General features: G+C 38.8%; 1 protein-coding gene and 1 pseudogene across 5 annotated transcripts in view; one reads left to right on the top strand and one right to left on the bottom strand.

Annotated features, from left to right (window-relative positions):
- LOC137203424 (proteolipid protein 2 pseudogene) overlaps positions 1 to 10,153 on the bottom strand; it is a 106,862-nt pseudogene extending 96,709 nt beyond the window's left edge.
- A 24-nt stretch (positions 10,154 to 10,177) lies between these two features.
- GREB1L (GREB1 like retinoic acid receptor coactivator) overlaps positions 10,178 to 25,632 on the top strand; it is a 262,351-nt gene continuing 246,896 nt past the window's right edge. For 2 of the 5 annotated variants that reach the window (XM_067699540.1, XM_067699538.1), the window contains exon 1: positions 10,200 to 10,409. The gene's annotated coding sequence lies outside the window, so the exon portion shown is untranslated. Of the gene's footprint in view, positions 10,410 to 25,632 lie in introns of all 5 variants that reach the window. The other 3 variants (XM_067699541.1, XM_067699539.1, XM_067699543.1) reach the window with 2 other exon arrangements.

The following is a 25,632-nucleotide window of genomic DNA, read 5'->3' as shown; positions in this document are numbered from 1 at the left end:
AATGAAAAGGAAGAAAGAAACATAAGCAAAAAGGTAGAAAGAAAAACCCAATTTCTCAGGGGTTCATGACATTAGATTTGGCAATAATTTCTTGGATATGACACCAAAAACATAGGCAACAAAAGTAAAAATAGAAAAAAATGACTACATCAAAATTAAAACTTCTGTGCATCAAAGGACACAAACAGAGTAAAAAGGCAACCTACAGAATAAGGGAAAATACTTGCAAATCATGTATCTGATTTCTCAGAAAACCTATTGAAGGAAATGTAAGAAATTCCAACAACTAGTTCTATATGGTTTCAAAGAAATCACAGGTATCAGGATCTTTCTATAAAAAGTGTCTACAAAGAGATTCAAACATGTAAGGAGGAAAGGATAACATATCCTAGAGTTTAAAAGCCAGTTAGCATAATAGTCTCAAGGTTCATCCATGTTGTAGCATGTGTCAGAATTTCCTTCCTTTTTAAGGCTAAATAATAGTCTATTGTATGTATGTAGCATATTTTGTTTGTCCATTCATTTGTTGATGGACACTTGGGTTACTTCCACTTTTTTTTTTTTTTTTTTACTTCCACCTTTTGACTATTGTGAATAATGCTGCTATGAATGATGGGTGTATAAATATCTCTTTGAGACTCTGCTTTCAATTCTTTTGCGTATGTACCCAGAAGTAGAATTGTTGGATACCATGCTAATTCTATTTTTAATATTTTGCGATTTGCTATACTGTTTTCCATAGTGGCTTCACAATTTTATATTCCCACCAGCAATGCAGTAGGGTTCCAATTTCTCTACACCCTTGTCAATGCTAATTATTTTCTGGTTTGTTGTTGTTGTTGTCAGTAGCCATCGTAAATGGGTGTAAGGTGATATCTCTTTGTGGTTTTTATTTACACTCCTTTGATGATTGGTTCCTGTTGATCATCTTTTAACGTGCTTGTTGGACATGTATATGTCTTTGGAGAAATATCTATTCAAATCCTTGGCCCATTTTTTGATTGGGTTGGGTTTGTTGCTGTTGTTGAGTTGTATTAGCTCTTTATATAGTCTGTATATCAGCTCCTTATCAGATATACGATTTGCAAGTATTTTCCCTCATTCCGTGGGTTGCCTTTTTACTCTGTTGATTGTGTCCTTTGATGCACAGTTTTAAATTTTGATGTAGTCATTTTTTTCTATTTTTACTTTTGTTGCCTATGTTTTTGGTGTCACATCCAAGAAATTATTGCCAAATCTAATGTCATGAACCCCTAGGGGTTTTTTTTTTGCGGTATGCGGGCCTATCACTGTTGTGGCCTCTCCCGTTGTGGAGCACAGGCTCCGGATGCGCAGGCTCAGCGGCCATGGCTCACAGGCCCAGCCACTCCGCGGCATGTGGGATCTTCCCGGACTGGGGCACGAACCCGTGTCCCCTACAACGGCAGGTGGACTCTCAACCGCTGTGCCACCAGGGAAGCCCACCCCTAGGTTTTTAATGTGTGTGTTCTCACTCTTCATAATTTTAAACTAATCTGTAATTGCATATTAGATTTATTTTTATTTAGAAAGATTTCTTAATCATCAAGTAGTTTTATATTAGTTATCTCTTTCATAATTAATGTATAGCTTTCCAATTTTAGGGTCAAAAACTATGGCCTAGGCCCTAGATTTCCATTCATCAGAATTTGATAAGATTTTCTTTGTGGCTTAAAGTATTTTAGTATTTGTATATATTCTTAGACTTTAGAAAAGATGCATACGCCATGGTTTAACTCTATGTACTATATATGTGTTTTCTTGCATTATCCAAATCCTCTCTCTCTTTTTTTTTTTTTTAACTTTTGGCTACACTGCACAGCATGCAGGATCTTAGTTCCCTGATCAGAGATCGAACCTGTGCCCCATGCAGTGGAAGCGCAGAGTCTTAACCACTGCGCTGCCAGGGAAGTCCCCCAAATCCTCTCTTTTCTATTTATTTTTGGTCTATGAGATCTGTCCATTTCTTAGAGAAATGGGTTAAATTTTTAAAAATACATTCTTCTTTTATTTCCACTAGTTATTTATTTAAATATTTTGGTGCTATAAATTTACACTTTGGAATTAGCAGATTAGGGTTTGAGTTCCATGTCTATCACTGTGTGTCAGACACTGAAAACACCTAATCTCTCTAAAGCCTAGTTCCTCATCTGCAAAATGGAAGTGTTAACCACAGTCACTGTGTAGTGTTGTAAGGATTACTATAGAAAATCCTCAGCTGAGTGCTTGACATGTAGTGAGTGTACAGTAAATGTCTGCTATCCTTCAAAGTCAATTGGTTTTATTGTTCTACTTACTTTTTAATCATGAATTTCACTTTGATTTTATATTGCTACTTTTTTCCCTGCTTTTGCTTGTAACTTTATTGGCCATCTATTTATTTTCAATCTTTCTGTGTCATTTTATTTCAGGTACAATTCATAAGGAGAATACAGTTAAATTTTCTTTTTTTTTCACTCAGAGATTTTTGTCTTTTAATAGGGAAATTTAGCTCACTGAGTTTATTGTTATTAATGCTAAGAATGTATTCATACATCTTGTTTTCTCTTTATTATTCTTGTTTTCGCCTCTTTTCCTGACTGTTGTGGTTCCGGTGAAGTTTTCTTTGTATGTTTTTTCCCTCAAATTATTTGAAAGATCTACAACTTTCAATTGTGGCCATTACCTTTAAATTAAAAAAAATTGAATATGCGTATAAATATCAAGAAAAAAAGTGATTATTCTTTATGCCCTGTTCTCTTCCCCAAACATGATAAGACTTTTAACAGTTATAATCCTCTCTCCAGGAACCCATACCACCTACATTTTATGAAATAAACTGGAATTTAAATTCTACATTATTTTTGCTATTTTAATTTTTGCTTTCCTATGTAATTACCCTGTCTTAATATTTACATTAGATTTTATAAAAACATTATCAATAATTACATTTCTCTGGGTTTTTACTCTCTGGTATTTTTTGTATACCTTATCTTCCCTTTTACTGAGTCTTTATTTGATTGCAAGCAACATCAAAGGCATCACAAAGAAACTTAATTTAAAAAAAAAATGGCATTTTGTCTCATTTAACAGAGTTCAGAGGCAAGTTGCAAACACAGTTTGTTGAGGGCTCCAACTCGATTTTTGATTTTCTTAAATCTGCTCTCTTCCTTGTGTTAGCTTCCCTCATTGTATCAGGATGGTTGTAGCAATTCAGGATACACAGCTAAGAAGGGAGAATTGTTTTTCCTTAGTCATTGAATAAAGCATTGCCCTTCACTTTAATGAGAGTAACACTAACCAAACTCAGTGGCAAGGAAATGCCATGTATTCATTGGTTCAGACCTATATTATTGTCCATCCCTGATCCAATCACTAGGGTGGGGTGAGGGGAAGGAAATTGTAATGTTCATTAAACTGCTGCCCAGTGGGAGAAGAGTTGCTTGGGAGGCAACTGTGCTATAGTTTTTGAATTCAAATTGATATAGTTTTCATTCAGAACATAGTCCCATAAATATTTCTTCATGTAATGTAGAGATCTCAGATGATGACCTGATTATTTTTCTTTATATATACCCTTTAATGGGAGGTCTGAAATATCATAGAATTTTATCCTTTATTTTTGGCTGCACCACATGGCTTGCAGGATCTTACTTCCCCCACCAGGGATTGAACCTGGGCCCACGGCAAAGAAAGTGCAGAGTTCTAACCACTGGACTGCCAGGGAACGCCCTAGAATTTTATTCTTTATATTCAAAATTAGAAACTTCACAAGGATATGTGTAAATATGGTTCTTTTTGAAATAATCTTGCCCTTTCAAACTGAATACACAAATTTATATTTATCTCAGGATATTTTTCTTCTATTATTTGTATTAATACTGTTTCTCCTTTATGCATTCCATTTTAAAAACTGAGATATAATTTACATACAGTAAAATTTACCCTTTTAAAGTGTACTATCCAGTGGTTTTGAGTATATTCACAGAGTTGTGCAACCATCACCACAATCAGTCTTAGAGTATTTTCATCACCCAGAAAAGAAACCTGTACCCATTAGCACTTACTCTCCATTTCCCTCCAAACGTTAGCCTAGATAACCACTAATCTACCTCCTATCTCTGTGGATTTGCCTATTCTAGATATCTCATATAAATGGAATCATATAATGTGTGACCTTTAATGTCTGGCTTATTTTACTTAGCATGTTTTGAAGGTTCATCCATTTTGGAGCATGTATCAGTACTTCATTTTTTAAAAATTACTGAATAATATTCCATTGTATGGATAGACCACACTTGAATTATCCATTCATTGGTTGATGGACATTTGCATTGTGTCTACTTTTTGGCTGCTATGGATAATGCTGCTATGAACATTCATGTATGAGCTTTGGTGTGAATATATGTTTTAAATTCTCTGGGGCATATATCTAGGAGTGGAATTGTTGGATCATATTATAACTCCGTTTTGATGAAATGCCAAACTGTTTTCCACAGTGCTATACTGTTTTACATTCCTATCGGCAATGTATAAGTGCTCCATTTGTTATTATAGCTTTGCTAACATTTGTTATTACAGCTTAAAATTTTTTTTACAGTTTCTTTTTTTATTATTATGGTTAACTATACATAACATGATATTTACTATTTCAACAATTTTTAAGGGTACAGTTTAGTGGAATTAAGTATATTCACATTTTTGTGCATTCATCACCACCATCCATCTCTAGAACTTTTTTCATCTTCCCAAACTGAAACTTTAACCTTAACCCTAACCCTAACCATACCCATTAAACAATAACTCCCCATCACCTCCTGCCCTCTTCAGGCTCCTCATCCCCAAATGAACCACTGTTCATTCTACTTTCTGTCTCTAGGAATTTGACTACTCTAGGTATCTCACATACATGGAATCATACAGTATTTGTCCTTTTGTGACTGGTTTACTACAATTAGCATAATGTCTTCAGGTTCATGTACATTGTATGTGTCAGAATTTTCTTCCTTTTTAAAGCTAAATAGTATTCCATTGTATGTCTCCTGTTACTCTTTTTTTAAAATAATAGCCATCCTAGTGGGTATAAAGTGGTATATCATTGTGGGTTGTTTTTTTTTTGTCATTGTGGTTTTGATTTATATTTCCCTAGTAGCTAATTATGTTACACACCTTTTTGTGTGATTATTGGCCATTTGTATATCTTCTCTGGAGAAATGTCTGTTCAAATCCTTTGACTATTTTTCATTTGGAATATTTGTCTTTTATTGTTGAATTTTAAGAGTTCTTTATATATTATAGATAATAGATCCTTATCAGATATGTGATTTGCAAATATTTTCTCCCATACTGTGGGTTATCTTTTCACTTTCTTGATACTGTCCTTTGATGCACATAGGACAGTTTTTAATTTTATGAATCAATTTATCTAGTTTTTCCTTTGTTGCTTGTGCTTTTGGTGTCCTGTTAAGAAACCATTACCTAACCTAACGTCAAAGAATTCTATGAAAAGAGTTTTATTGTTTCAGCTCTTACATTTAGATCTGAGATCCATTTTAAGTTAATTTTTGTATCTGCTGTAAGGCAGATGTCCAAATTCATTCTTTTGCATGTGGATATCCAGTTGTCCCAGCACTGTTTGTTGAAAAGACTATTCTTTTGCCATTGCATTATTTTGACACCCTTGCTGAAAATCAGTTGGCCATAGATGCATGGGCTTATTTCTGGACTCTTAATTCTATTCCTTTGATCTATATGTCTATCCTTATGCCAGTACCACACTATCTTGATTACTATAGCTTTGTAATAAAGTTTGAAATTGGGAAGTGTAGTCTGAATTTTTTTATTTTTTAAAAAAGATTGTTTTGGCTACCTGAGTCCCTTGCATTTCCGTATGAATTATAGGGGCGGCTTGTCAATTTCTTCAAGAAAGAAAAAAGCAGTTTTGGAATTTTGATAGGGATTGTGCTGAATCCGTAGATCAATATGGGGAGTACTACCACCATACCAATATTAACTCTTTAACTCCAACAACACAGAATGTGTTTCCATTTATTTAGGTCTCCTTTAATTTCTTTTAATGTTTTATAGTCTACAAATACCTATTTGTATTTTGTAGTATACGAATATGAATAGGTATTGGTATACTACAAAATAAGTACTGTAATATATAATATTCCACTTTTGCTTTTAAAACTTCCAACATATAAATATTAGATCTCCTGGGTCTATTTTTAATATCTCTAAAATTTTCTTTCACAATTTCTATTTCTTTATCTTTTAGTGCTGCACTCTGGAAGGACTCTTTGATATGGTCTTATAATTCACTAAATCAGTTTTCAGCAGCATCTATTTTTCTGTATACTTCTATAATCTTTTCAACTTAAATATTCATCTATTTTTTAATATCCAAGAACATTCTGGTTCTCAGATGCTCCATTTTCACGACCTGCCCTTGTCGCTCTTTAAGTTTCAGTTAAGAACATGAACAGGATTTTTAAAAAAAGTTTTCTCCTATTTCCTGCATTAATTCCATTTTAGTGAGTGATAGCTGCTGTAATTTGGTCCTCTTCTTTCAAATGGTGGATCTTCTCTTTAGGATTAGTGATATTTTTTATCTGCTCATATTTATAAGTGGAGATCTAGATCATTCAGCATCGATAACTGACATCCCATCTGGAATTGGAGAGACCACTGTTCAAGTCCCCATAGTGAGTCTTACCCTCTGAGGATGATGGTGGCAGGGTGGAGGTTGGTATTCAGTAGTGAAACCAGTGAATTGGCTTTGAGTAGGAAAATAGTATCTCCCTTCCTCATAGAAGATAATGGTTATGATGGTACACAGGATGCTGAGCCACCAAGTCTCAAACCTTAAGCTGAGAGAGAAAGGAACAGGGTGAGGAAGCAAAGAAATCAATTATTTGAAACTATGCCCAGGAAAGAACTTTACATGGGACTACTGGCACACAGAACTCAATGGAAGCAAATAAATATGAAGTCTACTAAGTGTATGAGGGAATTGTATGGCCGAATCTCAAACCCAATTAAAAAAAAACTAACTGTAAATGAACTCTCAGGACCCCGAACTTGAACCAACAGGAAATGGGCTGTGAAAACTGTGAAATCTCCCAATAACCACTTCAGATGTGGCCATAGAGGAAAATGAACAAGGAAGAGACTTCCAGAGTGTTGAGCCAAGGGTCACAGAAATTAATGCAAAAGGGTATTCATTCTTGAGAGCAGAACCAGGATGTAATCATAGAACTTCCCCCATCACTGAGACGGAGGATCTTCCCAATAATCACTCAGAAGGATTCCATCATTTATATGGACCCTGACTGCTCTGAGTCATATTTTTCACTGAACTTGGTTCTAATGCAGTGTATCTGTGAGAAGCATTTGGGAATCATTGTTATGGAGAAGAGGAGGGATTCGCAGTAGTCGTCTAGGCACTATGCATTGCCTCAATCCGCACAGCTACTCCCTGAGGTATGTGCTATCATGATGCTACTCTACAAATGGGGACACTGAGATGGAGTCCAGTAACTTGGTCAAGGTTATATAATAGGTAAGTCTTGGAGCCAGGATTCAAAACTATGGGGCCTAACTCCGAAGTGTTTACACTTAATTCTGTCACATTTTATAATCACAGAAGTCTATTGGGCATTATGAGGGATACATAAACGTCAAAAAGGAGACAAGACATATACACAAATAAATTCAAGGCAAGGGAGTTTGTTATCTAATGAATGAGACACTGAAACGTTTTCAGACTACCAGAACATAGATAGATTACCATCAGTAACTTTTTTTTTTTTTTTTTTTTTTTTTGCGGTACACGGGCCTCTCACTGCTGTGGCCTCTCCTGTTGCGGAGCACAGGCTCCGGACGCGCAGGCTCCAGACGCGCAGGCTCAGCGGCCATGGCTTACGGGCCCAGCCGCTCGGCGGCATGTGGGATCTTCCCAGACCGGGGCACGAACCCATGTCCCCTGCACCGGCAGGCAGACTCTCAACCACTGCGCCACCAGGGAAGCCCCATCACTAACTTTTAACCTTGTTAGGGACTTGTTTTGTTTACTGATGAATCACCAGTTCTCACTTCGCCATCTGGCTCACAGTAGGTGCTCAATAAATATTTGTTGAATGAATACCAGAGTTCTGTAATATTAGTCTAAGGTCCTTGAGCAACTGTGCCAAATTTACCTTCACATCTTCAGAGTCTACTGTGTTTGGCGCTCAATGAATGGTCCTTGAACTAAACTAACAAAACTGCACTGTGGTTTTATGTAAAGGCTGCTCATTGTTCCCAGTTCCCTTTTCTTTAAAATGGAAGGTGTTCCCCTCCTCAACTCTACAGACCGTGTGGCAGACTGGGTTTTTCAAAAGATTCTCACACGCTTTAACCTCTCATGAACTAAGTTTTTATTCATGGAGGTGAACTTGAAATCTCAAGTTTCTACTTACTATCTTTTGCACATGTATGACTGGTTTTCCAGTTGAATTTGACATTTGATTCCTTTTGGATACCTGAGCTATACTCTTAATCAGCTGCACCTTTCTGTGTTGTAGTTATTTAAAAACCACATTGACCTCATTCAGTAAGTCTCTATTGTGTGCAAGATCCAGGACTGTGGCAATACAGCCATGACTGAGAAAGACATGGTTCCTGCCCTTGTGGCACATAAAAGTGTTCCTATGTGTTTTAAAAGACTGGACAATAGGGATTCAATTGTAAAACAAAGCAAAAACCATTTCTGCTCCTTATCCCCATAAGGAACAAAACGATTAAAAAAAAAAGATGGCAGTTGGGCATGAGTTCCCAGTGGAGGAGGGAGAGAAGACAATCCAGATCACAAACAAATCGCTTACTTTTTGCAAGTCACAACTGAACTATGCCTTGAGTTATCTTCTGGTGATTCCGGACTTCCAGTCAGAGTCAATTCCGTCTGTATTGACCAAAAGAGAAACAGGGAGGAAAAAAATGCATTTCGGTTCTTAAAAAAAAAAAAAGAGCAACACAAGCAAACAAAACCCACTGACTTAGGGATCATATGAGATCTACTTTAATTGAAGTTGTCTTTAAACGATAATTGACAATGATACCGAAACAACAGACTGAAAACCAACCTGCTCGGGGCCGGGCACGGCGTAGCATCCCCACGGCCAGGAACCAGCTGACCAGGGTCTATACGGGTCCCAAAGGCACTACAAATTGATCAACTTTTCTTAACCTAGACTCTTCCACCACATCCAGCATGGACCTGCTTCTTCCAGGGTGTGGGCCATCAGTAAAGGAGTCTAGTCGCCCATCTCTGGCAACAACGACAGTTTAAAAAAAAATGGAGCTACAGCTCTAATAACAAAACCCACCAGCTGTGAAAAGTGGAGATACATCTGTCACTATCGGGCCTCAGCATCTCTGGAGAACGTTTGCTCCCGCCGCGCCCGTCAAGGCCCTGGGCCCGCGGTTAGTGGCTGCTCTGCGGGCGGAAGAGCCTTCTCGTCCCGGCAGGCTCGGGGCGAGCCACCGCGAGCAGGCAGCCTCCGTGAGCGCCCGGCCGGGGTCGGCGGGCCGGAAGGCGTGCTCGTTCAGGAGGCGCCCAGGCGGTTCTGGCCGGAGCTCCCGGGTCGGTTTGGTTTTGTCCCCATCCTGCCCCCGCCCCCCCCCACTCCCCTTCATGCAAAAGGCCAAGGGGTTTTGACCCACCATCGCCCAGACCGAGTTCACGCTTAGGGCCCTTTCGCCGCCGTCCAGAGGACAGAGAAAGCAATCGCGCAATGAGGCGAGAGCACTCTGAATAAAGGTGGAGTCGGCGAGAAAATCATTTTTCTTCTTGGCTGAGCGCGTCAGCCGCCCCGTGGGGCAGGCCTCCTTCCCAGAAGACCCCCTCCACACACCCGCACCCTCCACGCCCCTCAGTGGCCACACGCATCACTGGTGCCGCGGAGTTTGGAAATGGAGGCGCGAGCACACTGGGCTGCGGGCTCCACACGGGGTGGGGGCGTTCCCGGAGAGTGAGCAGGGAACCGTGCGCCCACTCCACTGCCGGAGGGCCAGGGAGCCCTGAAGGGCCCTCGCGGGCGCCGAGGCGGCGGAAGACCGAGAGGCGGGGCGGGGGGGGGAGGGGGCGCGGGGGTCCCCGCCGGGGAGCTTCTGGGGAAGCGGGAGGGGCAGCACCTGAGGAATCCGCCTCCGGCCGCGGCGGCCGCCGCCTCGCTCCGCCCCGGGGAACTGAGCGCGCGGCCAGCTTGCCTGCCAGAGAGACGCCAGCCACCGGCGGCGCTAGCACCTCGGAGGAGGGCGGCGGAGCGAGCGGAGCGCGGCGCTGCGACCCGGACTGGGGGTGGGGAGACGAGCCCCGCCGAGGCGAGGGCCACCCCCGGTCCTCTGCCCTCGCGCGCTGCCAGGGCCAGGTGAGCGGCTGCGGGGACTCTGGGCGCGGGGAGGCGGGGAGGTGAGAGGTCGCCCGCCGGGCGCGAGTGCACGCCTCTGCCCGGCAGGGGCTGCCCTTTGGCGGGCTGTGGACACCCTGCCTGCGCGGGGAGGCGCAGCGGCTGACTTTTTCTGGAGGGATCGGAAGGCGGAGCGGGGGTGTGAGCGCCGGTGCGTTTGTGTGGCGAGGGCGGGCGCCCGTGCCAGCCCCGGACCCGAACCCTCGCGTCAGCCGCCTGAGGAGACCCAGCCCGTGCGGTCCGCGCCCGGAGGCCAAAGGCCTGTCACCCCGGCTCTCGGCGCCGCCTTTGTGGCGGGAGCGAGGGAGCCCGAGAGGGGGCTGAGGGAGGCAGCGGCGCGGCGGGGAGCGCCCGGGACCGGCTCCCCCAGCCCGAGGGCTGCTGAGGGGGGTGGCCTGGGCGGGGGGACGGTGGGTAGGGAGGCGCGGAGGTGACGCGGGAGGATGGAGAGAGCTCAGAAGGGCAAAGTTGAGAGCGTCCAGCGGTGGCTGGGCGTTTGCTCAGGGTCCCTGGGCTGCTTTGCTCCACACCAAATGTCACTTGGTCACGAGCGCGCGCGCGTGTCTTCCGGCCATCATTTCCCTTTTTCGTGAGTGAGTGAGGACGACCACTCTTGTGCTGAATGAGACACAAAGGGTTGTGTTGACAGCTGACCCTGACACGAGTAGACAGCGAGGTGCGGTGTGTGCCCTGGCCGGGGAGGGTGATGAAGAGGCGGCTTGTTAATCAATTCCCTCAGTCCCTCTTCCGAGCTCCGTGAAAAGAAGCGATAGGTACAGATGCAGTTCGCGGGGCTTCTCAGTTAAACGGAGCCCAAGTCGGGTCCAGAACCCGATTCATCTGCGCGGGGACAGCTGCTGCCTCCCGCAGAGGCGACGGAGCCCGGATCCCGGAGAAACTCCTCGATCCTCTCCTTTCCTCAAGGAACGTGACTGTTTCAAGGTCCTTATCCCCACCGCGGCCTTCTGTCTCCTGTTGAAAAGATAGAAACCACATTTTAATTTCTGTTTTTCACCCCTTAAGAGTCCCCTCTCCACCTCGCCCTTGAGGTGGGAAAACCCGCTTAAGTCTCATGTTAAAATCTAGCCATTTAAATATGAGGAAGAGCTTGTCCGAAAAAGGTTTTTGAATTAAATGCCGCCCTTAGAAACCTCTCTTTCCTCTGAACATTAAAAAAACAAAAAACAAAAAACAAAAACTTTAAATCCTGGAATTCTCTTTGAGTTTTGTGACTGTGTTGCTTCCTTTTCTTTCAGAATATTTCTATGTAGTTTTACAAATTGCAATACTGAAAACTTAAAATGGAGAAAAAATTTAAATTGTTTTATTAAAAATAGTACTAGAATTACGTGCGTGTAGGCACGTGTTTAAAGGGCAAGTTTTAATTAATGAATATCGGAAAGTTATATGCATAGGGTAGAAATTGCAAACAGCAGTGTAAAGTACGCCCTCTGTCTCAGAGACCCGTACTCCCAATGCCCTAGTCCTCCTCCCCAGAGGCAACCACTCTCCTCAATTGTATATCCTTCCATAAGCCTTCTATTAGAATGGAATTACATTGTGGAAATAGAGGATGAAGGGAACTTAATATGTAAGACTGAACTGTGTCTCAGTGGTGATGGCTCTTAATTTGATATCCACTCCTGATGATATTAGATCCTTTTATTTAGCCTAAGGCACTTATCAGAGTGCTTAAAAATCTTAGAACAAGTATTCAGTGCAAAGCAGAACTATTAAACTGTTATCTCCCCCCTCCCTCCATCACCAGTTTCTCTACACTTGGTTTTTTGTAACCTTTGTTGGGTTTTTCTTCCATTTTGGAGCTCTTTAGGAAGTAGAGAATGAGAACTGTAGTTTATTCTATCCAGTGCAGTGCACATCTGAAGACATTGAAAGGATATATGAATACTCCCATTGACATGAGATAATATAAAAATTTCAATGGTATGAGAGAAATACGGAGGCCAAGTTTAAGACATTTGGTCACATCTCTTAGTTCCAGGCCCGAATTTGCCATAAACTAGCTAAATGAAGTAACTTTCTAAGAAATGCTTTTGTTTCCATCCCCAGTTAAATAAAGGAATTGAACCATGTGGCTTCTGAGTGTCCTTCCGACTCCAAAATCCTGTGATTTTTGGTAAAATGGTAGTTCTGTAGGTGTCCTAAGATTGGCTAAGGATAAACCAGTTGGATCTGTGGGTATTAGACAGTGGAGTGACAAAGAAAAAAAAAATCTTAAATGGTAGATTCATAAAGAGGAAGTCAGAGATATTTAAACAACATTTCTGCTCTTATGAGATTGATATCATTGGAGAACAGCTACTTTACTTTCCCACAAAATGTCTGTTTATGTTACTGATAGAGGCCAAACCCTGAATGGCCCTCTGCATCACCTTGTATGGCTAAGGAGAGTGAATTTTCTTCACAGCTCACGGTGCCATTTTTAGGGAAATTATTTTTACCAAACTCTTACTTTTCTTTTTGGTAATGTGGAAATAAAGTTCATTGACCTACTTCAAAGGGACTTTACATAATTTAATTAGTGATTCTACAAGTATTTAGAAAATGAATAATCCTTATAGCTAAGCTATTTTAGTTACTTTATAAGTATTCACTTAGAGATCATGTTCTTAGCAGGAAACGTTTCTAATCGCTAAAACACCTGAAACTAATGATTCCTGGATGGGTGCTGAGAGCTGAGGAGTGATTTCAAGGTTATGAAAGTAAAAAGAATTAGGTGATTTTAATCACTATATATGATCTCAGTGAAGGGATTTCAAACTTATACCGTAAGTGGTGGTTACAAAAATCATTCATGTTAAAGAAGGAGATCTCATACTTTGAAGATTCTGAGTCAATAATAAAGAATATTATGTAATTAGTTTGAATGTCAGTAATATAAATAAATTATAATGGAGTTTTAGGAATTGTTTGATTGGGGTGATAAGAAATATGAACTAGAACGGTAGATTTGTAAGGGTGCTTAGAGAAATCTTGATTGACAAAACTAACAAAAACAAAAGAAAATTAAGTACTAGTAATGAAGTTCTTCTAAAATGGAATAGTTTTTGTTTTTTGCATCTTCCTTCCTACCCTTACCATATGAATATGTATTTTTACAGATGTCTTACCATATTGCAGGCACATTTTTACTCTGATTTTTTTATAAACATTTTTCCATAATTTACTTTCTATTGTTTGCAATTAGTTTATTGTATCATGATTTACTTAACTCTTTCTCTATTTTATGATTTTCCAGTTTTTAAAAAAAATATAATGGCCACCCACATGAATGAGACTTTCTTATTCTTCTTCTTTAAAATTAAAAAAAAAAACGAACTTAGAATTATTTCCCTAGAGAAGCAGTATAGGTGAGCTCTAAAATTAAAGGTTCAGTGTCCAAACATAGCTCCATCACTTATGGGTAGTATTGGGCAAGTAACTTATTTTCTTAGAGTTTTCTAATCTGTAAAGTGGGTATAGTAATAGCTCTCTACAAGGTTAAGATAAAAAGCAGTAATGCATGAAAACACATGTAAATGTTAGCTCTGTTTTTAATTAGGAAATTTTTGTAATTTCAAAATTACTTTCCAGGAGGATTACATAAATTACACACAACAACAATGCGTGTGCTTATGTAATTTTATTTATGTAATTTTAAACATTTATATTATTGTGACTAATTTGATCAGTGTAAAATTGTATCCCTTTGTTTTGATTTGTATTTCTTTGGTCTTGTGTAAACTGAGAGTTAGTTTTCTCAGCAGTATTGCTACAGTTTTCTACTTGGAGTGGTGGAAATTTCATCACCTCCGTCATTTTGAACTAGACTATAAGACAGACAAATAGGACAGGTCAGTTACAACACTAATAAGTGAACCAAATTTTCCAATAGGTTCTTTCAGATTAGTTGTAGTTTTCTTGTATTCTCAGACGATGGTAGTTTTTATTCATTATTATTATTTTTAATCTTAAAAATATAGCTGTTAAAATTAATAAATAACGTTATATATCAATTCTATTTAAGTGAAAATGCAATCTTCTCTTTTTTCCCTTGAAGGGCTGATTTATAATTAGCATTATTATGATCCAATTTAGTGGATTTTTGCTAGGAATGCTTCCTAAAACTTGGGGGAAAAAAATCAGAGAAAGTTTTATGATCGCTAATCATGTTATCTTTGGCTACCAATGGATAATGAAGTTATATCCTCTAACTTGAGTTCTTATACAGTCAAGGTAATTTAGACTACACAAAAGCATGCTCTTGTAAGTTCTGGAGTTCCAGCAGCCCTGATATTTCTGGCAAACACACACCCAATGTGGATAACAGCAGCTCTTTGTGCTCCTGAGCCCCAGGAGGGCTTCCTATTGTGTACTCTTCCTTCCCTCCCATTCTTGACTGACTGGTGATAGCAACTCCTCCAAGTCCAGATGTGAAGCTCCCACAGGGACGCCTCTCTTCTACCCAGCTCTGTATTTATCTCCACCACCCACCCCTTCAGTGCCTTTGCTTTTGTCCTATGACATAGAGAATTCACTCTCTTTGCAAGGTTGTGGTTTCAGATTTTATTTTTAATTTATCGCTATGCTTTATGAGTGTCTTCAACAGTCCCTACAGTGGAAGCTATAGGCACAATTAGCATAGATTAACACATAATCAGCACTGGATAAATGTTTGTTGCTGTGAACCATATCTTGTATGGTCTTCTCTGTTCCTGGGCATGGTTCTATTTTTAAGGTAAAAATAAAAAGCAAGCTCTGGTTGTATGCTGGATTACTGTTTGCCTATATTACCAAGGTTAGGAATTAGGAAACATATTGTTATGGCCTTTTAACTTTTTCTGTGTTTAGAGGAGATTCTTAACTTTTGTGCCTTTCTTTTCTTCTGTAAAATGGGATTAACAATTAAAGTACTGCTCTAATTATCAACCTTCTGCACATAATTGTTGTAAGATAAAATGAAATAATAAATGTGGACATGTTTTAGAAAAAAAAGGATGCACAAATTTATACAGTGTTGTCATAATTACACATTATCACTACACTTCCAGGAGTGTCCACATCTTTGAGAAAGCCTCATCTCAATGTGGAGCTGCACTGGGAGCTTGGGGTTAGATGAAAATTCTTGGGGCCCAATCCAAACCCTGAGGGTGGGGCCTGTTCTGTCTTTTAACAGCCCTTCTGATGCTGAACCACTGCTCTAAGGAGTAGTAAATGTCAACAACCACTAGAAAAGTAATTCTTTTGCTAGTTAAATATTAGTTATAAGATAATCCAGAGATATCATAACATCACTTTTGCGTGCTAAGTATGAAATGAAAGTTAGCTATTATCATTAGCTGCCGTTTGCCTTTTAACCTCTCAGAATTTAATTCAGAGCAGGAATTGTAAACTCAGGTGCTTTTAGAGGCCAAGCAGGTAATCTGAGTGAAGCAGGACACCTGTAAAATAATAAGGGATGATAAGTCCTGGTGGGCAGAAAGTCTGAAGGTGGCATGATTTGTAAGACTGCACTGATTTTTGCCCTGTGTGTCACTGTTACCAGATCATTTGATTTTTCAAGTGGAACTGGAAATTCATATTTTTGTATGAATTTAATGTTTGTAATAAATTTTAAAGAAAACATATGGACCCAACAAAACAAATCTGGAAGCCAGATAATTTCCAACTTCTCAATTAATTAACATGGGTGAAAATATTTGCATTTGAATGAGTATGATGACAGAAAAAAGCACACTGTTCAACATTATTAATAAAGAAATGCATATAAAAACCCCACAGACGTATTTCAACTTTCAGATTATAAAGATTTAGATCAATAATATCTAACATTGGCAATGGGTAAAGAAACTGTTATTGTTATACACTCTAAAATGAAGGCAAATATTACAGCTTTTTTGGAGAGCAATTTGACATCATGTATCAAGATTTTAAATGTCTGTACTGGGATTTTCCTGGTGGTCCAGTGGTTAAGACTTGCCCTTCCAATGCAGGGGGTGCAAGTTCGATCACTGGTTGGGGAGCTAAAATCCCACATGCCTTGTGGCCAAAAAACGAAAACATAAAACAGAAGCAATATTGTAACAAATTCAATAAAGACTTAAAAAAAAAAAAAAAAGCCTTGACTGAAGCTGTTAAAAAAAATAAAAATAAATGTCTGTACCTACCCTGTCCAATATGGTAGTCCCTTGCAATGTGCGGCTATTTAAATTTAAATTAATTAACATTATATAAAACTAAAGATTCGGTTTCTCAGTTGCACTATTCACATTTCAAGTACTCAATAGTTGCATGTGGCTGGTGCCTACTGTATTGGACTGTGATGATATGGAACATTTCCTTCATAGAAAGTTCTTATGGACAGCACTGGTCTAAACTCTGACTCAGAAATTTCCCTTCTAGGAATTTGTCAGAAAGAAATAACTAAACAAATGCAGATAGTAAAAACATCACCTGAAACATTATGTATAAGAGTAAAAAATTAGAAACAAACTAAACATCATGTTTTTACTAAAAATTAGGTTGCAGTAAATATCCAAGATATATTGTTATGTAAAAATATCCCTGTTGTCGAATGATTTTATTTATTTGGGTAGATAGCTTAGGTACATAGAGATTAGGGGAACAAATTTTCTCTTCCCACAAATGATTGTAGGTATAACAGAGCTTTCCCTTTCTAGCCTAGAGCTCTTGTCATGTAGTAGACTAGGTTGACTTTCACTAAAGAACAAGCAGAGGCACTTGACAGTTCGCCAAGCTGCATCAGTATCACCTGGGTACCTGTGAGAAATTCAGGGTCTCAGACTCCATTCCAAGCCTCCTGAATCAGAATCCCTGGGGGGCCTCAGCGATCTGTGTAGTAACAAGCTTTCCACTTCCTGCCTGTATCTGCCTCCTATCACTGAATCTCTCAAGCTTTATTTGTTTTATCTTGGCCAAGTGAGAGCTCCTTGAACTCTATCCAGGCACCATTCTAGGTGCTTCAGAGGCTGCAGTGAAGAAAACTAACAAACATCCCTGTCCTTATGGGAATCAAACAATAAGCAAAGGAAAAACGGAGTAAAATATGTTATATTTTAGGTAGTGAGAAGTGTTAGGGAGGAAACTGAAGCAGAAAGGGTACTTAGAAAGTGAGATGGGAGTTGAGATTCTCTTCAGGGTGTCACTGAGAAGTGACACCTAAGTGAGGACCTGAAGGCTCTGAGGGACTGAACCATTGGAAGTTTAGAGGCAGAGCATTCTTGGCAGTCATGAGAGGGGTAACTAGGAGGCCACTGCTGCTGAAGAGGAGAGGCTAGTGAGGGGAGTGAGGGGGGATTAGGTCAGAGCTGTAATCTAGATCTTCTGACTTCAAAATTCTTTGTTCTCTCTAGTGTACCACACTCCTCAAATTCTTTGGTTAATCAGTTTGTAAAGAGATCAGACATCCTTAAATTCACTGTTTTTCAGTGTGATCTGTCAACACCTGCCTTATTTGCCTGGGGTGCTTGTTAAATGTGGATTATTGGTCTCAACCTGCTGAATTAGAGTTTCTGGGGTGGGACCCTGGAATGTGCATTTTAGTGATCTTCCCAGGTAGTTTTTATGGGCACAGAAGTCTTAGAACCACACCTCACATTTATCATTAAGTTTAGTTTTTGTAGAGGAGGTGTGCCTAAAATTCTCACCACTGCCTGTGGAGGTCATAATGAGAAGATGTAATTGATATAGTGTCTCATTTACTTCCTGCATTTTTAAACTGATTAAATCAACACTACTTATAGTAAGTTTATGTGTATATCTCTGTTGGAGTATTCAGCAACTGTACGATTATTGTCATAATTCTTACCCACATCAGAGGATGGGGGAACCTTTTCACTTGAGGGTTCTGTCTCCCTCTCATCCAATCTGTTCTGCTTTTTGGAAAGGGCGAATTTAAATTTAATTGATTTTTAAATTCATATTTTCTTTTTTTCTTCTTTTCCATTCTCTTTCTCTCTGGCCCCTCCTCTCTCTCTCTCCGGCTCTCTCTCTCTCTCTCTCTCTCTCTCTCTCTCGCTCTGCCTCTTGTTTCTTTTCTTCTTCCTCTTCTTCTTGAAATCTAACCATCCTAAATTAAACACCATTAATGTTTTTGGTCGCCATTATTTTATGCATTTCCATGCATATTTATATATATTTACCAACACAAACAACTTTACATAATAGGGTCATATGTTTTTGTTTTTTTTTTTTCGTTACGCGGGCCACTCACCGCTGTGGCCCCTCCCGTTGCAGAGCACAGACTCCGGACGCGCAGGCTCAGCAGCTATGGCTCACGGGCCCAGCCACTCCGCGGCATGTGGGATCATCCCGGACCGGGGCACGAACCCGTGTCCCCTGCATCGGCAGGCGGACTCTCAACCACTGCGCCAGCAGGGAAGCTCCGGGTCATTTGTTTTTTAAAAAACTGTAGTCACGTCTTTTAAAAAATTCAGGAAGCCTAAATTTCCTCTTTACCCTCCCTTTTCACCTCAACAGTGTGACCAATCTGCTGTTTATTTTGTTAAAACTTTTTCCGTGATCATGTAACCTAACAAACCTTGTATATCTTCAACATCTTATACATACTGTCATATTTCATATATATATAATTTATTTTTTCACTTAATACTTAATAAAACACAGGGATATACCTCTAAGTCAAATAGTATAACTCTTATTTATTCTTTTAAATGACTAGATAATATTCTGTGGTATACATATTCCACAAACAACCGTTAACTTTACTGAAGAATATTCATTTTAACTAAACAAGAAACTAGAGCTGTATACTAAATATGAGGCATATCTGATTATATAATTTAAAAACATTTTTGTAAAGCAAAAAAACTGAAAACAAATACTACAGACAAATGATAGATTGGAAAAAAAACTTTACATATGCAGGCAAAAGATTAGCATCTCCGGTATATAAGGAACTCTTCACAAAATGATAATAAAAATATTTTCTAAAACATAATTTTAAAATTGTTTACAAATGATATGCCTAGGTCATTCACAGAAGCACAATTCCAAATGATCAATAAATATGAAAAATGCTTAGCCTTATCAGTTGTTTGGAAATGCAAGTTAAAAATAATAGTAAGCTACACTTGACACCTACTTGATATTAATATAGAACTTTAGTCCACACTGAAATTTCCAGAATTAGTTTCTTTATTCACTGAAAATCTGTGCAGAAACTTTTTTCTGGGAAGTTATATTAAAGCTATAAAACATAATTATTTTCCAGGTTTTCTTGTTTGCTTAGAGAATTTGAGGGGAGATTGACATTTATTCCCTTTTAGACTCAACTCTTAGCACAAGGAGTGAGAACAGAGCTTAGAAAATTGAAGTTTGATATCAATTGTAGGACTTTTTTTTTATTCCAAAGGGTTTTCTTCCATTTGAAGATAGAAATTGTTGGATTTTAGAGCCATAGTTCAATCCTAAGAGGAAAACAGGGCCACAGGGTTTTACTTGACTTCCCAAGGTCACCTGGCTATACCTGCATTCTTTCTGGTTTACTGTCCTGTTCCTGAGTATCTTTTCATGCCTTTAATTGCAGCTAATGCAGAGAAATCACATTTCAAAATTTTTTCCATTTTCAAAAAAGTATTGAATGTACAGCATTTAGAGAAATTCAGTTGTTTAGATTTTAAGTAGAAATAATGTGTGAGAATAATTTTAAAAATCAGCAAAGACACATATCACTTACAATCCTACTGCCCTTACAAAATGAGCTACTTCCCCAGTTTTACCTCAAGTACTAATCTATATTCATTAATGATTTTGCAAATGGGAAGAGTTCACTAATATTTCCAAAATCTTTTGGTAGCTTTGATTCAGCCCTTTTACACTGGTCTGCCTGACCCTGTCTTTCCTTTCTTCTGACCTATTTTTCGTGCATGTCATTTTTAAGCCTTGAACATTATTTCATATCAGTCTCAACCTTGATCAAATGCCTTCAGTGGCTTCCAGTTGCCTACCTTAGCATTTCCCAGAGGCTCTCACCCTAAGCACTAGTATTCCAGTCTAATGCTGTCAGCTGCATGGAACTGAACAAACAGCTAAAGATGTTAAACAGTAATTAATTCCTTATATCCCCAAAATATATGGGGAGGGGGAGGGGAGAGCAATTCTTGGGTTAATTCAGGTGCTTGATGATGTCAAGGACCCAAGTTCTTTCATTCATTCTCTGCCATCCTTAATTTGTTGGTGTTTGTCTTCCATCTTGTCCTTGCATTATACCAAGGTGTCAGCAGCACATTCAAGCCTCACACAGTTCTGACTGGAGTCAGAAAAAGTTCTGTGTCTTCAAGCTAAATACTTTTTAAAGAGTTTACCCACATACATAGATGTCCCAAATCCCATTGGTTAGAATTTACCACGTGCTCATGTGTAAGCCAGTCGCTGACAAGGAAAATAGAAATACCATGATTGGTATAGAATAATCAAGATTCACCCCAGAGCCTGAGGAAAGGTCCACTCTCTGAGATGAGCATGTAAAACCCAGGGGTTGTTAATATTGAAGAAGATCAGGAGATGGTTCGATTAGACAACTAGCAGTGTGTGCCATGAAATCCAATTTCTTCAGTTCCCTACAAGGCTCTTTATAATCTGACCTAATGATAATCTAATATAAAACCTCTATTTTAGGCAAGCCAATCAGTTGTCTTCTTGTCTTTCTCATGTGCATTACTACCTATGGCTTTGCTCATGTTTCTCTTAGAAATCTCTTCCTATTCCCTAGAGCTGGCTGTGGCTATTTAAATTAAAATTAATTAAAGTTAAATAAAATGAAAAATTCAGTTCTTGAGGCATACTAATTGCATATCAGGAGCTTAATGGCCACATGCGGCTAGTGGCTATTGTATTGGATAGCACAGGTATAGAATATTTCCACCACTGCAAATTGGACAACACTCCTCTAGAGATTCTTGCAAATCATACCTATTATTTAAACAGTGTTTGCTAAACTATAGGCCACCTATATCAGAATCAGCTAGAGATGTTTTATTTTTTTCTCCCAGTTTTATTGAGCTATAATTGACACACAGCACTGTATGGTTTAAGGTGTACAGTATAATGATTTGACTTATATATATCATGAGATGATTACCACAGAAAGTTAGGGGACATCCATCATCTCATATAGATACAAAATTAAAGAAAAAAATTTTTTTCCTTGTGATGAGAATTCTTAGGATTTACTTTCTTAAGAACTTTCATAACATATAGAAGTGTTAATTATATTTATCATGTTGTACATCATATCCTTAGTACTTCTTTGTCTTATAACTGGAAGTTAATACCTTTTGACTGCCTTCATCCAATTCCCCCTCCCCTCTCCCCACACCTCTGGTAACCACAAATCTGATCTCTTTTTCTATGAGTTTATTTGTTGGTTTGTTTCTGAAGTATAATTGACCTATAACACTATGTGAGTTCCTGTTATAGAACATAGTGATTCGATATTTCTATACATTTCAAATTGATCACCACAATAAATCTTGTTACCCTCAGTCACTATATAAAGATATTATATAGTTATCGACTATATTCCCAACAGTGTACATTTCATATTTGTGATTCATTTATTTTGCAACTGGAAGTTTATGCCTCTTAATCTCGCTCACTTATTTCTCTCCTCCCCCCACCCTCCTTAGGCAACCTCTTGTTTGTTCTTTGTATCTATGAGTCTTTCTGTTTTGCTACGTTTGTTCATTTGTTTTTCTTTTATATTCCACATATAAGTGAAATCATACAGTTTTGTCTTTCTCTGTTTGACTTTTTTCACTTAGTGTAGTACCCTCTTCGTACATCCATGTTTGCAAATGGCAAAATTTCATTCTTTTTTATGTCGGAGTAATGTTTGATTATAATAATTATAATAATCTCCCACATCTTCTTTATCCATTCTTCTGTTGACGGACACTTAGATTGCTTCCATATCTTGGATGTTGCAAATAATGCTGTAGTGAACATAAATGTGCATGTATCTTTTTCAATTAGTGTTTTTGTTTTCTTCAGAAAAATACCCAGAAGTGGAATTGCTGGATTGTATGGTAGCTCTATTTTTAGCTTTTTGAGGAATCTCTGTACTGTTTTACATAGTGGCTGCACACCAATTTACATTCTCACGAGCATTGTACAAGGGTTCTCTTTTCTCCACATGCTCCCCCCACATTTGTTATTTGTGGTCTTTTTTTTTTTTTTTTGCGGTACGCGGGACTCTCACTGTTGTTGCCTCTCCCATTGCGGAGCACAGGCTCCGGCCGCGCAGGCTCAGCAGCCATGGCTCACGGGCCCAGCTGCTCCGCGGCTTGTGGGATCTTCCCAGACTGGGGCACGAACCCGTGTCCCCTGCATCGGCAGGCAGATTCTCAACCACTGAGCCACCAGGGAAGCCCTGTGGTCTTTTTTGATGATAGCCATCCTAACTGGTGTGATGTAATATCTCATTTTGGTTTTGATTTGCATTTCTCTGATGATTAGTGATGTTTAGCATCTTTTCATGTGCCTGTTGGCCATCTGTAGGTCTTCTTTGGAAAAATGTCTATTCAGATCCTCTGCCCATTTTTTAATCGGGTTGTTTGTTTTTTTATAATGTTGAGTTGTATGAGTTCTTTGTATATTTTGGATATTAACTACTTATTGGATACATGAAAATGCTGTTTAAATGCAGATACCAAGCTCTAAGTGTTGGCCCCAAGCCACTTTTATGCCCCAAAAAGTTGAAGAACCACTATGAGGTCTATTTATTATTTATTGGTTTATTATTTAAGTCTATTTATTAGTTTATTTCTTTTATGGAAGTATACTAAATATTGGAGTTATCATTAATTTTCTTCTACTCTAAACTTCTATAGTATTTGTAGTTTATGTATCACATTTTTAGATTTTCCTTATAGATATTTATAATCTCTCTTCCAGAAAGCATTTTTTTCCTGAATGTTAGACTGTAAGCCCCTTGAGAGGAGGTACTATGGCATTCTCCAAAGTGTCTAATACAATGTTGGGTACATAGTAATACAAAGTATTGACTGATTAATTACATTCTACAGAATTTACTGTGTACAGTCTATATTTAGTTGGCAATTCTTTGAAAAGTCATAATACTGTCTGCAGTATTGGTGATAGAAGACAGATGATGGTAAGGGTATTTCCACAATATTTTTCCTCAATTTCGTTTGTTAGAAATAAACCTGAAAATTTTCTGGTTAGGTTTTTAACAAATATTATATGATGATGTTCCCTATAAGGTTTGGATTTGCAGCATTTTTTAAAATGGCTATTTTAAAAGTGCTCTGATCCTTTGGTTCTCTTGTGGAGAGAATCAAACCTCCAGATCCATAGCTGATAGAGAAACTTCCTGTTGCAACTGAACTCCCCATGTGGATCAGGGTTCACCTTCTATCTAGAGAATCCAGTAACTGTTCTCCTCTACTTTGATTATTTAATAATCGCTTGAGAATTGTTGGAGCAGGAGGTTAAGGTCTTGGTATATTAGAGAATGACTAGACCTGTATCTTCACAAGTTGCAGCACAGTGAAGGATCAAGTTAGACTAATAATATAACTAATATTAGTAATAGTAATATTACTAGTAATGGTAGCCATGAGCAGCAGCATCTTATTTAGGACTAATGTAAGGAATGTTTCTCTTATATTCTCTTGTGCATAATTTCACAGATTGTATCATTCTGTGGGTTGACATGAAAACAAACGACAACATTTTCTGGTAGGCTCATTACCTTGTAATACAAAATGAATCTAATTTATTTTTTAAGAAACAAAATCTTTATTGAAAAAATAACTATTTTCCACTGAGACTCTTGATATATTTTTGATGTTAAGACAGTTGACTTATAATTGGATTCCAAAACAGTCACTTTTCTGAGATAATGGATCAATACACCAAGCAGGATGCCTAGTACAAAATCGTCCCTCAGGAAATGTCCATTCTTTTCCCTCACCAGACTTGCTGAATGACAGGCCTCAGACTTCATCAGAGAGTAGCAATTAGCATTAAATGTTTTGCCTCCCAACTAATATTACTGAATTCTTCTTTTTCTAGAAAAGTTAGACCATGTAAAAATCACCTTTCTTCCCCTCATTCATATAAATGGAATAATCTGATATTAGGGATAATATTTTCATAGCATTTTGGTCAAAAGATGTATAGGAGCTGTTTGATATTGGCAGGTATTAAATGCACAATCTAAAGCTAAAGATCTTTCGGAGTCTGGAAGTGTAGTGTCTGGGTTATGGTATTTCACATATTCTAAATGTTTGAGGTTTTTTGCCATCATAAAGACTCGTGAGTCAGTGGTATGCCTTATCTCAACTTCTGCCTCCAGAACAGGAAATGTGACAGAACAGTGTAATACATCCCATAGTTATGTATCTGGAACATCAGAGAGAAAGTATGTGTGTATGTCAGAGAATATGTGTAGGCACAAAACATAACCTTTACTAAAAAACAGCCATAAAGGTCTTTATGACCCATATATGCTTCTCTGCCTAGTCCTTTTCTGCTATTTAATAATTTAATTTATAGCAGGAATTAATAATTTAACCCAATAAATTAATAAAAATTAATGTACACTACATCAGGCGTTGTACACATATTATTTCTAATCTTCACAACAGCCTTGTAAAGTATGCATCATGATCCTCATTTTTATAGCTAAGAAAACCAAGCCTCTGAAAGGTTTAAGTAAACTTCATAAGCTCCCATAGGTAGTAAGTAGAAAAGTCAGAATTCAAACCTATGGGGTGACTAATTCCAAACCTTTGTTCTTTCCTCCGTGTCACATTCTTGGGTACCTGTCTTGTGACTCAACTAGAAGGTAAGATCTAGATATCAGGAATTGTATCTTACGGAAAATGTTGCTGCTCTTGCTGAAGATGGCATACGTAGGTGCTAAAGGGCATATTAACTCTTTCAGGCCACCAAGGGATCATTTAGTACCTAATTTTTTTTTTTTTTTTTTGTGGTACGCGGGCCTCTCACTGTTGTGGCCTCTCCCGTTGCGGAGCACAGGCTCCGGACGCGCAGGCTCAGCGGCCATAGCTCACGGGCCCAGCCACTACGCGGCATGTGGGATCTTCCCAGACTGGGGCACGAACCCGTGTCCCCTGCATCGGCAGGCGGACTCTCAACCACTGTGCCACCAGGG

The sequence above is a fragment of the Pseudorca crassidens genome, chromosome 12, assembly GCF_039906515.1.
Source record: "Pseudorca crassidens isolate mPseCra1 chromosome 12, mPseCra1.hap1, whole genome shotgun sequence".
Lineage (NCBI taxonomy): Eukaryota > Metazoa > Chordata > Mammalia > Artiodactyla > Delphinidae > Pseudorca > Pseudorca crassidens.
This window is presented reverse-complemented; position numbering and strand designations above follow the sequence as displayed.